Source organism: Xenopus laevis, chromosome 4S (assembly GCF_017654675.1).
Source record: "Xenopus laevis strain J_2021 chromosome 4S, Xenopus_laevis_v10.1, whole genome shotgun sequence".
NCBI classification, from domain to species: Eukaryota; Metazoa; Chordata; class Amphibia; order Anura; family Pipidae; genus Xenopus; species Xenopus laevis.
Window position 1 is genome coordinate 56898936 of NC_054378.1, and position 12815 is coordinate 56911750.

The 12815-nt window shown below is 38.9% G+C and overlaps 1 protein-coding gene across 1 annotated transcript in view; it reads right to left on the reverse strand.

Moving 5' to 3' along the window:
* Positions 1-7256: 7256 nt before the first annotated feature.
* The window catches only part of siah1.S (siah E3 ubiquitin protein ligase 1 S homeolog), a 32879-nt gene continuing 27320 nt past the window's right edge, over positions 7257-12815 (reverse strand). The window contains exon 3 of the transcript XR_005960952.1: positions 7257-9656. The gene's annotated coding sequence lies outside the window, so the exon portion shown is untranslated. The remainder of the gene's footprint in view (positions 9657-12815) is intronic.

Genomic DNA, 12815 nt, shown 5'->3' on the forward strand with positions numbered 1-12815 from the left:
CAACTGAGAAGAAATAGAAATGGATTTAACAAACCTTGTCTATAGGCTACATGTAAACTAGAAATCTGTGCAATTAGCTGATTATTTGGATCTTACTGTAAATAAAAACAACACAGAAATAAGTAAAGAACTAATAACTTGACTGTTGAATTATATAAAATAGTATAAATGTCCTAGAACACGTGAGCATAGTTGAAAGGGCTGAATGAATGTTTAATCAGAGAAGTGGGGGCTCCATGCTCCCCAAAATACCAGTTTGGCATTGATGTAGATTCATATTTTTGTCCTGAGATGTTTCACTATAATGTTATAAGCTGTAACTTACTACTATTTAGCAAAAGTACTTATACTTATACTTTAGCATCATCATCATTAATTGATATAGCGCCAGCCAGTTACACAGCACTTTATATGAATTTACAACAGACATGGATCTTACAATAATTAAACAAGGGTTACAGAATAAAGACCCTGCTCACAATCAATAGCATTTTTGATATATGGTGAAACCTATAAATGATTCAGTATACTAAATTGCCTCTTGACCTTTAAATCAAACTGAAATGCAAATGGAATTAACATTTCTTTTGACTTGCACACCCCCCCCCCCGCCCAACAATATGCAAAAATTGTAGCTTCACTGAAAAAAATCAATGAGTCAGCATGTCATTGCATCTACCCTGCACCACTTACATGTGATTATTTTCTGTGACAAAATGTTTGCCTGAGTGAGTTTGCGGAACAGCCTCAGTCCAGCATGCGTTTATGATTGGAAAGGATCCTGTGCAGTGGATAACAAGAGATGGTTGCTTACACAGCTTATCAATTGTCAGTATTGCAGCATTTACAATATGAAGTAGTACAGGTATGGAATCCGTTATGCGGAAACCCATTATCCAGAAAGCTCAGAATTACGGAAAGGCCGTATAGACTCACGTTATAATCAAATAATCCTAGTTTCTAAAAATGATTTCCTTTTTCTCTCTGTCCTTGATCCAAACTAAAATATAATTAATCCCTTTTGGAAACAGAATCAGTTTATTTAATATTTACATGATTTACTAGTAGAGTTACGGTAAACTACCATTATCCAGAAAAAAACCCAGGTCCCGAGCATTGTGGATAACAGGTCCCATACTTGTACTGTATTTATTTTGCGGTCATCTTATATCATAGAGAAGTAAACTGATTAGATGTAATGTGTATTATCCATGTAAAGCATTGGCATTTCATATTATCCAGTATAGTTTTACTTCACTGCTGTGTTATTGGCTAACAAATTCAGAGCCGCTTGTCAAATTGCCTTTGATATTTTTCGGGGAAAACACACTTGATCCAATACTGCAGATCATGCATTGTGCCCTTTGTTTTTTATTGGATCGTGAATCATAAGAGCAACTACAAAAGACAGCATAGGCAGCTCTCTAATGTCTTTTTTTTGTGCCCAGGGGGTTTCCTTCTCCTTTAAATATATTGATAATGGGTTGAGTGCAGAGGACCTCTTGTATTTGTCTATGTGAATTTTGTAGTCACAGCCTCATTGCACCCACACCTAATGGTTTTAAAAAATAGTGGTGAGAACAACTTTTCCTTTTTTGTATCAAGTTTATATACATGTATTCCACACTCAAAGGGGTTGAGGCAGTCAGGTGACATATGCATAGGAAATATGCCCAAGATACACACCTTGTTGAGTTATTGTGCTCCCTTTTGGAGATAGTCTTAACCAGAAACTATTTTAGGTTTGACACACAGCATTACCTACAAAAGCAAGGTACAAGTATAGGTGCTAATATGGCACCTAATTATGCGAATATCTTTATGCACGATCATGAGGAGTGAATCATTTTATAAAACACACTGTTTTCTCGATATATTTTTTGGTACTGCCGCTATGTGGACGATATCTATTTTTTGTGTGGAAAGGCTCTAAAGAAAAATTGTTACAGTTCTCAGACTACGTCATTAGGTCACATAATACAATTAAATTTGTTTTGCACTTTGACAAAATGCAAATTGAGTACCTTGACGTACCGGTTAGGAGGGAGGGGGATAAACTGTCGACTGATCTGTACAGAAAATCTGTTGACAAAAATAGCATGTTGCTTTGTGACAGCTTTCACCCTCCTAACACGTCACAAGCCAATTAATGCGTTGTAAGCGCATTGCTTCCAAAAATGCAAATTATTTGAGTAGTAAGGAGAAGATGATAGGCATGTTTAAAAAGAAAGGTTATCCAAAGTCCATTCTATAGAAAGCAGAAGAGGAAGTTGGGTATTCTAGGGTATTGAAAGATTTTCCCTTGTTTGCCTATAAGAGGGGCAAAAATGTTGGTGATTATCTAGTCCATACGGATATTCATCCCCCGAAAATAGTAAAACAGAATTTTTAGGAAAACCAGTAGTAGGCACCTTTCCCTGCTTATCATGCCAGAATTGTAATAGCATCATAAAGGGTGATACAGTATTGCATCCAACATAAGGAACCCAGATTAAACTAAGAGGGTATTATACATGTATGTCCAAAAATGTTATATACTACCTGAAATGCCCGTGTGGTAGAGGCTATGTGGGTAAGACCAACAGAATGATAAGGCTTCGACTGAACAAACATCGCAGCTCCATCCGGAATGCACATTCTAAAATGACCTCTATAGGTCAGCATTGGACGGAATGTAAACATAATGTATCCCAATTGCGATGGCAAGTGCTGGAAGAGGTGAAATCTGATTATATTAATATTGATAAAAAAAATTCCTGCAACGTGAATGTTTTTGGATCTGGAAGCTGGGCACTTTAGCCCCTAAGGGATTGAATGAATGAATGAATTGGGGCTTAAATTGCTTCCTATAATTGCCTTTTGTAACTAATCAACATGCACATGTTTTTCTTTCAGCCATAGAATGAGAAAGATACAATTCTTCAATGTTCAAGTGAGATAGACAACCTCCCTCTTATCGTGTCTAAAGGTGGCCATACACGGATAGATCCGCTCGTTTGGCGATGTCGCCAAACGAGCGGATCTCCCTCCAATATGCCCACCTTGAGGTGGGCAATATCGGGCTGATCCGATCGTGGGCCCTAGGGCCCAACGATCGGATCCTAGCGTTCGCCAAACGGGCGGTCGGATCGCGGGACCGCATCAACGAACAGATGCGGCCGCGATCCGACGGGATTTTTAATCCCATCCGATCGAGATCTGGCCGACTTTCGGCCAGATCTCGATCGGGGGAAGCCCGTCGGGGGCCCCCATACACGGGCCAATAAGCTGCCGACACGGTCTGTCGGCAGCTTTTATCGGCCCGTGTATGGCCACCTTTAGTCAGTGAGTAACTAATGATAATCTTTTGACTAAAATAATGTTTGTATATATGGAATTATATGGAATTGATATGTTATTTTGCACTTGATAGGCAGATATTGGTTAACAAAAACAAACAAACAAAAAAAGTGTTCACTCTGAAAATAATGTTTCTGCTTTTTTTCTGCTTTTTGTATTTTATATAAGAATTTTTCTAAAAGTATTTTTCTTAAAAGTATTTTTGTTTCATTATACAGGTATGGGACCTGTTATATAGAATGCTCGGGACATGGGGTTTTCTGGATAATGGATCTTTCTCTAATTTGGACCTTAAGTCTACCAGAAAATCATGTAAACAAATAAACCCAAAAGGCTGGTTTTAGCTTAGTTGGGATCAAGTATTACAGAGACAAAGGAAATAATTTTTAAATATTTGGATTATATGATTATAATGTAGTCCATGGGAGACAGCCTTTCCGTAATTTGGAACTTTACTATGGAGTAAAATAGGGTGTGAAAAACTACATGAATATGCACTTTAACCCAAAAAAATGGAAATTTCTCCAGTATATATTAGAGAACTTTAAATATAGCCCACCACTAGGGGTCGCTGTCTTTTGGACTATAAAATTGCACTATCTCTTTGGTTGGGCATCACTGAGGAAGGGCCATGCGGTCCCGAAACATTTGATCAATTAAAGTGTTGTGAGCACCATGGAATAAAATTTGGGATCACCCTGTTTGCAGTAAAAACAGGTATCGGCTATCTTTTCATATATTGGATTTATTGCTGGCGTGTGGCTGGGCCAGTGCCATATACCTGCTTCCCCTGTATTGACTTTGTGTCTATGAAGACTGGGTAAACCAAAGCAGAGCAGATTATTTTAGATTTGATCTGACACACAGGGAAGACGTCTACTAAGCTTTACGCCATTTTTAAACTGTCGGGAAAATGTCATTTAAAACTATGTTTTTGCCCCATTTTTATGTTGTTTGAAAGACAAATGTATAAAAGTGTCTGTAAACTGTCTTTCTTTCACTAAAAAATTTTAATTGATGGTTGAGTTGGAATTTAGGCGGATTTCTGTTTATGAATATGGAAAAAGTATTTTACACCAGACCAGTTTACCACCACTTTTACTCCAAAAATGGGCTGTCTCCACTTTTGTGAATTCCCCCAAAGTCTAGGCCAGTGGTTCCCAACCAGTGGCTCGTGAGCAACATGTTGCTCACGAGCCCCTTGGCTCTTGCTCCCAGTGGCCTCAATGTAGGTGCTTATGTTTGAATTCCTGGGTTGGAGGCACCTTTTGGTTCCATAAAAAACAGCCAAACAGTCTCCTGTAGGCTGCCAGTTCATATAGAGGTACTAAATAGCCAATTACACCACATAGTTGGTACCCCCAGGAACTTTTTGCATGCTTATGTTGCTCTCCAACCAAGCTTTAGTTGGTGAAACTGCCCCCTTTAATTTTGTCTTTCCAGCTTTAGCTTTTTGGGCTCCTTCATTATCAATCAACAAGAAACCTCTAATCTTTTTATTCTTATTATTTTCAAACAGTTATGTTGGCTGAATTTTATTACAGAGAGGAGACCTGCTTTTAATGTTAAAAATGTGTCATAAATTCTCCAAAAGTTGCCAGTAGCAAACAGCCGGATGAGTGTAGCACAATGGAGTGCTGCATGTTTGTACTACTGATAATAGCCTACAGAAGCACACATAAAAATGGTAATGTGATACATGGATGGGAATTAGAGTAATAGTATGTTGTATATAAGGCTAGGGGCACACGGCGCGATTTCGCCGCGATTCTGCGCTGGGCGAGTTGTCGCTGCGTTTTTTAAGCCGAAATAGCTTTGCTAACTTTGGCGCTGGCGTCAATGCAAATCGCGGCGAAATCGCTGCGCTAATTCACACGCGGCGATTCTTTTTCTACTGTCGCCCGGAAACGCCCAGCGAGGCAACTTCGGACGACAATAGAAAACGAATCGCCGCGTGTGAATTAGCGCAGCGATTTCGCCGCAATTTGCATTGACGCCAGCGCCAAAGTTAGCAAAGCTATTTCGGCTTAAAAAACGCAGCGACAACTCGCTTAGCGCAGAATCGCGGCGAAATCGCGCCGTGTGCCCCTACCCTAAAAGTGGGGCTCTCTGGTGGCTTGCTGGTGCTTGTGACAGTTTGAATTTGCACATGAAAGCAAATCATGACATGTTTAGAAAGGAATAGCTTTGATGAAAGGTACACTGTCTTAATGGATCACTGGTATATAAATCTACATTAGAGATAGGGTTTCATGAGGTCATTGAAATGCCCCAGACAGTCTTTATCTTTCCAGTTCATTACAAAAGCAGAATCTTAACTCAAGTAGCAATCCATTCCCAATTAATGTATTGCTGACATTCTAAATTCTCTATCTGATGGCCTGTCTGATGTTCTTATCACAGATCACAAAGAGAGTGTCCCAGAAAGTTCCAAATCTGGTATCATCAACAACACAACAGACTTTGCCCTGCCTCCTGAAATGCTAATTCTTATTGACCGCCATGCACTGAAATATATTCTTGGTCCTCCTATGTATGAAATTGAGGTAAGTTTATTTTTTAAACCCCTAGTTGCACATTATCCAAGTGCTTGCATGTGAACAAATATATTTTTTCTTATGTCCACCATAGCGATCACGTTAGACATGATTATATGGCTTATCCTAACATTGGTGCTAAATGTCTCATGTAGATATTTATGTTGATTTCTGTTCAATCAGTATCAATTTGCACAACAGCCATGCTTTTGGTGCTGCCCTTCCACTCCCATCTCTGCTCTACCTCCAAGCTGCAAATCTGATTCCTATGGTTCCTAATCCCCACCCATGTCCCCCTCCCAGCAAAAACATATCTCCTGCTTGATTTAGGCGACACATACAAGATGGCTAAACATATTAATTAAGATGCCGCTTAGTTACATTACTGTATCCTGCTATCCATTCCTACAACAAATCAGACAAGAGTAGGCTGCATAGCCATTTAGAACTAAACTAGAGGCCAGCACCCATATAATATTGTGATAAAAGTGTCGCAATAAATAATAATAAAGTTACACAAAATGTCTAAAACTGCCAATACCAAAATTTTGAAAAATCTCAAGCCTTGAAGAATATCCAGCTCTTGGGCCAGATCACGGTTTAGAAGTTTTGCTCAGCAGATGGACAAAGGAAACTCCTAAATGGGAACAAAGAGTTGTAATGGTTGCAACAAGGAATACCAATGATGTGATTGGCAGAGGCATGACTAGAGGCAAGAGCCATGGAAGAGACGGCTTTGCTTGTGATAGAGAACAAGAAGAAGAGAGAATGGCTGCCCATTGCTAACAAAGGAGCAGCTGAATTGGGAACTGAATTAATGTACAGTATGTCCAAGCAAAGGAAGATTTTGATGAAGAGCTAGAAACCTACAAGGGCAAGACCCTGGGCTGACAGTAGCTGCAAAGTATAATAGTACCGAGCATAATAGCACTGACAAAGGAGCAGGTGAATGACAGAATGAAAGAGATGCACAAATGTGACAAGCTTACAATAAAAGACAAGAGATCCTCTACTCTCTGTCATTATCATTATATTAAGGACATTAAAGGAATTGTTCAGTTTAAAAATAAAAACTGGATAAAATAAAAAATGTTTCTAATATAGTTAGTTAGGCAAAAATGTAATGTATAAAGGCTGAAGTGACTGGATGTCTAACATAATAGCCAGAACACTACTGCCTGCTTTGTAGCTCTCTTGGTTTCACTGATCAGTTACCAGGCCGTTCTGGATAAAGGGTTTCCGGATAACAGATCCCATACCTTTACAACAGTTATTTGTAATTATACTGTTCCTGATTATAATATACAGTATGTTTGCCTAGGCCCAGACTGGCAATCTGTGAGTTCTGGCAAATGCTGTAGTTGCCATAGACAGTAACTAATTATCGGGCTGGTGGGGGGCTGCTTGGGCCTCTGTGTACTTGGAATGACAGGGCCTATTGTGAATCCCTGTCCACAGTCTGCCCCATATTCTCTTGGTGGTTCTGACCTTTAAACAATGTGACAGAAGCCAGCTGATTAACAGGCCTATGAGGATACTTGCAAGGCTGACTTCATTGTTTCAAGAAACAGAATCAGCAGCACAGAAAGGGACAGAAAAACATCTTTCGATTGCAAACCACTGTAAGAGTGAGACACAACAAAGCTTCTAATAGTCGCAACCAGTCGGAGTACCTTTTATTTTCTTTTTTGGATCACAGTCCCCTCCCAAGGTCATGTTCACATGCTTCATGCTTCACACTGGGGTTGTACACTAAGAGACAGGAGATGGTGTGTCCTGTATTTGTCCCACTGGTACTCTGTCTTAAATACCATATAGTCCAACAGGTAACACAGGTGAGGGGACAAAAGGACAAATTCAGTATTACTGTGACAGTGCAACTTTATTGCAATCCATATGACATGTTTTGGGCACCACAGGCCCTTTTTCAAGCATGTGATATATATATATGCTATATTGCAGAGGTTCAGGAGCCCTATATCAGTAATATTCCATGCCTTCCTAAGAAGCTCTCTGTCATCTAGGATTATTAGGCTATCTTTTGAGAGTCTGTGACACTACACATGCTCAGTGTGCTCTTGGCTACCATTGAGAAGCAAAGTGTAGGGGTTAGTGATCACTAGTAGGGGTCATTGAATAATCGAAACATTAGCAGAAAGTAAGGTTACATCTGTCATAGAAACTGATGTTACAGGGCTGATAGTAATCGATTCTGATGCAGGATGCAATGGTTTCGATATTGCCAGCCATGTAATGTGAATATAACTCTTATTGATCCGCATTGTATTGTAAATTGAACACAGATGTTTTGTACAACAGAAATCATTTTCAGCATTAACGTTAGGCCGGTGAGTGCCTTCTGAAGGATATAAATGCATTATAGTCCTGAGTAGCCTAATGATGATAGTAGCTGGTGAGTGCTGATATGTGCACAGATCTTCACTGGAATGGGCTGCTACAGAACCCTAGAACATTATTCCTAATTCTCTGATGAACTGGGGTTTGCCTATAAAATACATGCAGGGTAACAAATGCTATTTTCTTGAAAACAGTGTCCTCATCTTGGGTTTAGTTTTGCATCACATCCATTCACCCACTTCAGATTGATCTTCTGGGTGCAGGTGGCCTACTACTATTTTATTAATGATCTTTGTTGGCAGCTGCATGGGCTAGTTTTGCTCATTTTAGGGCAGGACTACTTGACGCGATGTGTCGGATGGTTTACTGAAAACGGAAGTATTGTCAAACTGGTATCTGTGAGTGATGTGCAGATAGAGCCCTTGGTTTCTCATGCATGTACACAAACCATATATTTCTATGGGCTTGGCCTGGACCCCACTGGGTGGAGAGATCATGTTTGTGGAGGCCAGTCGCATGGATGGAGAAGGTTAACTAACTCTGACAGGGCAGCTGGGAGATGTTACGAAGGAATCAGCACAACTAGCAATTCGTTGGCTTCGTAGCAATTCTACAAAATATCAGCTCAAATGGTAAGAATAGTAGGACATGTCTGCAGACATGATAGCGACAATATCATTCTGTTGCCTTTGTACTTCTGTAACCAAGTAACATCATTATTCAGCTGTTTATTGATGGGCTGCTGAGAGTTTGAGTTCAATGACAGCCGGAAGGTTACATTCTTATGAATAAGCTTTCGATATTGTAAAGCAATGATGGAGACAACCAACAGACTATCAGCAGAATGCTGGGTGTTCTAGTTTCCCATGTGGAGGGAATTTGTGGCATTTGTTACCCCAGATCACAAACAGCCATTATAATCAGAGCCAATCATTGTATCTTGTGATGGGTATGGATGCTGCAAATAAATATAACCACTGTGGTACTTGATATTTTTTGGGTTGAAGGTTTCCCTTCCATTGTACATACAGTATCAAAAAAAATAGAGGCATTTGTTCTAAATATGATGTTACAGTTATCAGGATTGTGTGTTTTAGAGGTCACGGTTATAGTCAAGGACAGGCTCTATTCTCCTGTGGAGCAAGGGGTGGTATCGCAGGCAAAATTATGAAGTGTTCTGAGACAAAAGTTCTAAGCTTCCATTCCATTGTTGCCGCTTCCTCTTCCCTGTAGCATCTGGAATTTTTGATCTCCTTAACAACAACGACGACGACATCCATCTCCACTTCCCAGCTGGAGCAGTCACAAGAGATGGACCATCTGCCAGAGTTGCCATAGTAACCTGCCTCACTTCACTATTCAGCGGCAGGCTGGTGTGCGGAGACATGACTGGAGAGATCACACTAAGAGGTCTTGTTCTTCCTGTAAGTGACAACAGTAAGGTCATGTTTCATGCTAGAAGGACAGGAAAAGAATGGATATTTAAAGAAGGGAACCAAAGATTCTCTTCTTGAAGTTTTTATGTGAGGGTTCTATGGAGATTCCCAAAAGCACTTGTACCCCTACTTTAAATAATTTTATATATATATATATATATATATATATATATATATATATATACATATATGTGTGTGTGTATTGTAGATAGTAGCTACCCAAGATTGACGCACTCCAGGACTTCATAATGCAGTTTAGAAAATTTATTGTCAACGTTTCGGGCCTTTATGTCTTGCGAAAGGCCCAAAACGGGACCGAAACCGGGCACAACAGCAGTTGGGGTGATGTCTATGTCTGATACTGATCTAGAGTTTGGCTGTTAGGATAAAATATTTAGATACAGGTTGGACAATTAGGGATGGGTGAATTTTTTCGCCGCGTCACTTAGATGAAGTCCTTAATGCTGCGTTAATGAGGTCATGGATGTATACAATGTCATTTTGATGAACACAGGCATCATTATATAAATGTGCAGTTGAATAACCAATAGTTCATTATTTAATGTTGCTCTTTAACTTTACTAGTGAAGTTAAATGGGGGAGCTAAATGATTTTGCTGTGGGGCCCAGTAGCTTCTAGGCTACACATGGATCTATTGTGTGGGCCCGGGTGCAACACACACTGGATTGTACAATTCATAGAATTGTATTTGAGCAGGCCAGTTCTCAGCCCATGTGGCATTACCCTTAAAGTAAAAGCTCACAAGGACTAGAATGTGCCAAATAGGTGTGTATTTTGTATTTTTACACTGAAATCACTTTCAACCACATGGAGAGTGTGGGTTGTTTTTTTTTTTGTTTGGGTTCTTTTGTAAAACAGCATCCTGTTCAGGGAGCTCAAACAATAACAGCATATGCTCGGATGGAAAAATTCAGTAGCATGAAGCTTCCCCTTTAAATTATGTTTGACTTTCATGATGACACCTGTCAGTGAAGTTGAAGTCATGTTTGCGGTGCAACGTTGGACATATATAAACTCTCCTAGTTTCAGTTTGGAATAGAAGATGCAGTGTTCCCAATGCATTTGTGTGTATGGAAAGTTATTATAAAGATTTTGAGCTTTATTCACTTTTAAAACACACTGATATTATTCAGCCTATAAACTAAAAATTTGAAGTACTTGAGTTTATTTTCACAATTGTATTCAATCAAATCTTTTTAGATTTGGATTTTTTCATAAGCAAACATTTGCGTTTTTATCAAGGGTCGAATTTCAAATTCATGGGAGTTTTTTTTTTTTCTAAAACTCCCATGAACTCGAAATTAGACTAATCAAAACGTATTAATAAAATCAAATTTTTTAAACTCTGATGAATGGAATAAACCGGAGGACTTTAATCGAATTAGATTTGAATTTAAAAAACTTGCCTGGATAGCTGCAAAAAAACTCAAAATTGATCTCCATTGACTTTAACAGCAATTTGGCAGGTTTTAGGTGGAGAATAGTGCACTTTGAGTTCTTAAAGGGCCAGAGTATGATAAATCTCGAAAAATTGATTTCGATTTTTTTTTTAAAAAAAAAAAAAAACTAATTGAAATTGAATTAGTCAAATTTTCAAGTTTAGTCAAATAGTCAAGCTTTCATTGGTGTTACTGGCAGCAGCACTCTTTATTCAGCAGCTCTCCAGCTGGTTGCTAGAGTCCAAATTACCTTTGCAACTATGCATTGATTTGAATAAAATACTGGAATATGAATAGTAGAGGACCTGAAGAGAAAGATGAGATGATAAAAAGAAGATAAAAAGTAGAAATAACTATACATCTGTGGCCATAATAAAAAGCAGTTTTTAAATGGGGTCAGTGACCCTCATTTGAAAGCTGAAGAGAGTGAGATGAAGGCAGAAAATGATTCAAAAACTATTACGAGAGGCTGAAGAACAATTGAAACGTTAACCATTTTATGAACCACCCAGTTCAATCTAAAATTAAAGTAATGCTATTTGAAACAGAATTGCTTCTGTCAGATCCTCCTTTATAGAAGCTCTAAAATAAGATTTGATTATTTTTAATGTTTGTAGACTCCTGATTAAATGATGTATGAATGTCAGGTTATATAATACTTCACACTATTAAAACAGCAGAGAAGTACTTATGACTATTATCTGTGAAATAAGACACTACATTTTTATTGCAAGTGAAAGCTATTAGGAGATGGTATATTTTTTTGGTGAATCTGAATACCCAAAACTGCCTCCAACCGCACAGCTCTGGCAAATACACAGGAGGCATCTCTGCTTTGCTGTGCAGGCTGACTGGATTGAAATCAATGAGGCAGGAAGCAGATCTGCAAACATATTCAATTTGAGAGGAGCCAAGCCCTTCAGCCATATTGGTCTTAAAGGAACAGTAACACCAGAAAATGTAAAAGTCTTTTAAAGTAATGAAAATATAATGTACTGGCAAAACTGATGTGTTTGCTTCAGAATCACTACTATAGTACATATAAACAAGCTGCAATGTAACAATGGCGGAAATTGAAAAAAATCTATATGGCACAGGTTAAATAGTGGATAACAGATTAAAGGAATTGTTCAGTGTAAAAATAAAAACTGGGTATATAGGCTGTGCAAAATAATGTTTCTAATATAGTTTGTTAGGCAAAAATGTAATGTACAAAGGCTGGAGTGACTGGATGTGTAACATAATAGCCACAACACTACTTCGTACTTTTCAGCTCTCTTGGTTTACACTGACTGGTTACCCTGGCTACCAGGCAGTAACCAGAGACTTGAGGGGGGCCCACATGGGTCTTATCTGTTGCTTTTGAATCTGAGCTGAATGCGGAGGATCAATTGCAAAGTCATTGAACAGATATGTACCATGTGGCCCCCCCTTCAAGTCGCTGACTAACTCAAGAGTTAGAGATGAAAAGCAGGAAGTAGTGTTCTGGCCATTATGTTAGACATCCAGACACTCCAGCCTTTATAGATTGCATTTTTGCCTAACTAACTAGATTAGAAACATTTTTTTATTTTGCACATCCTAGTTAGTTTTTATTTTCACATTGAACTGTTCCTTTAACACCATTATGTTCTACAGAGCTTATCTGCCGTGTAATGGCTGCCCCCATTGCTACACAGCAGCTT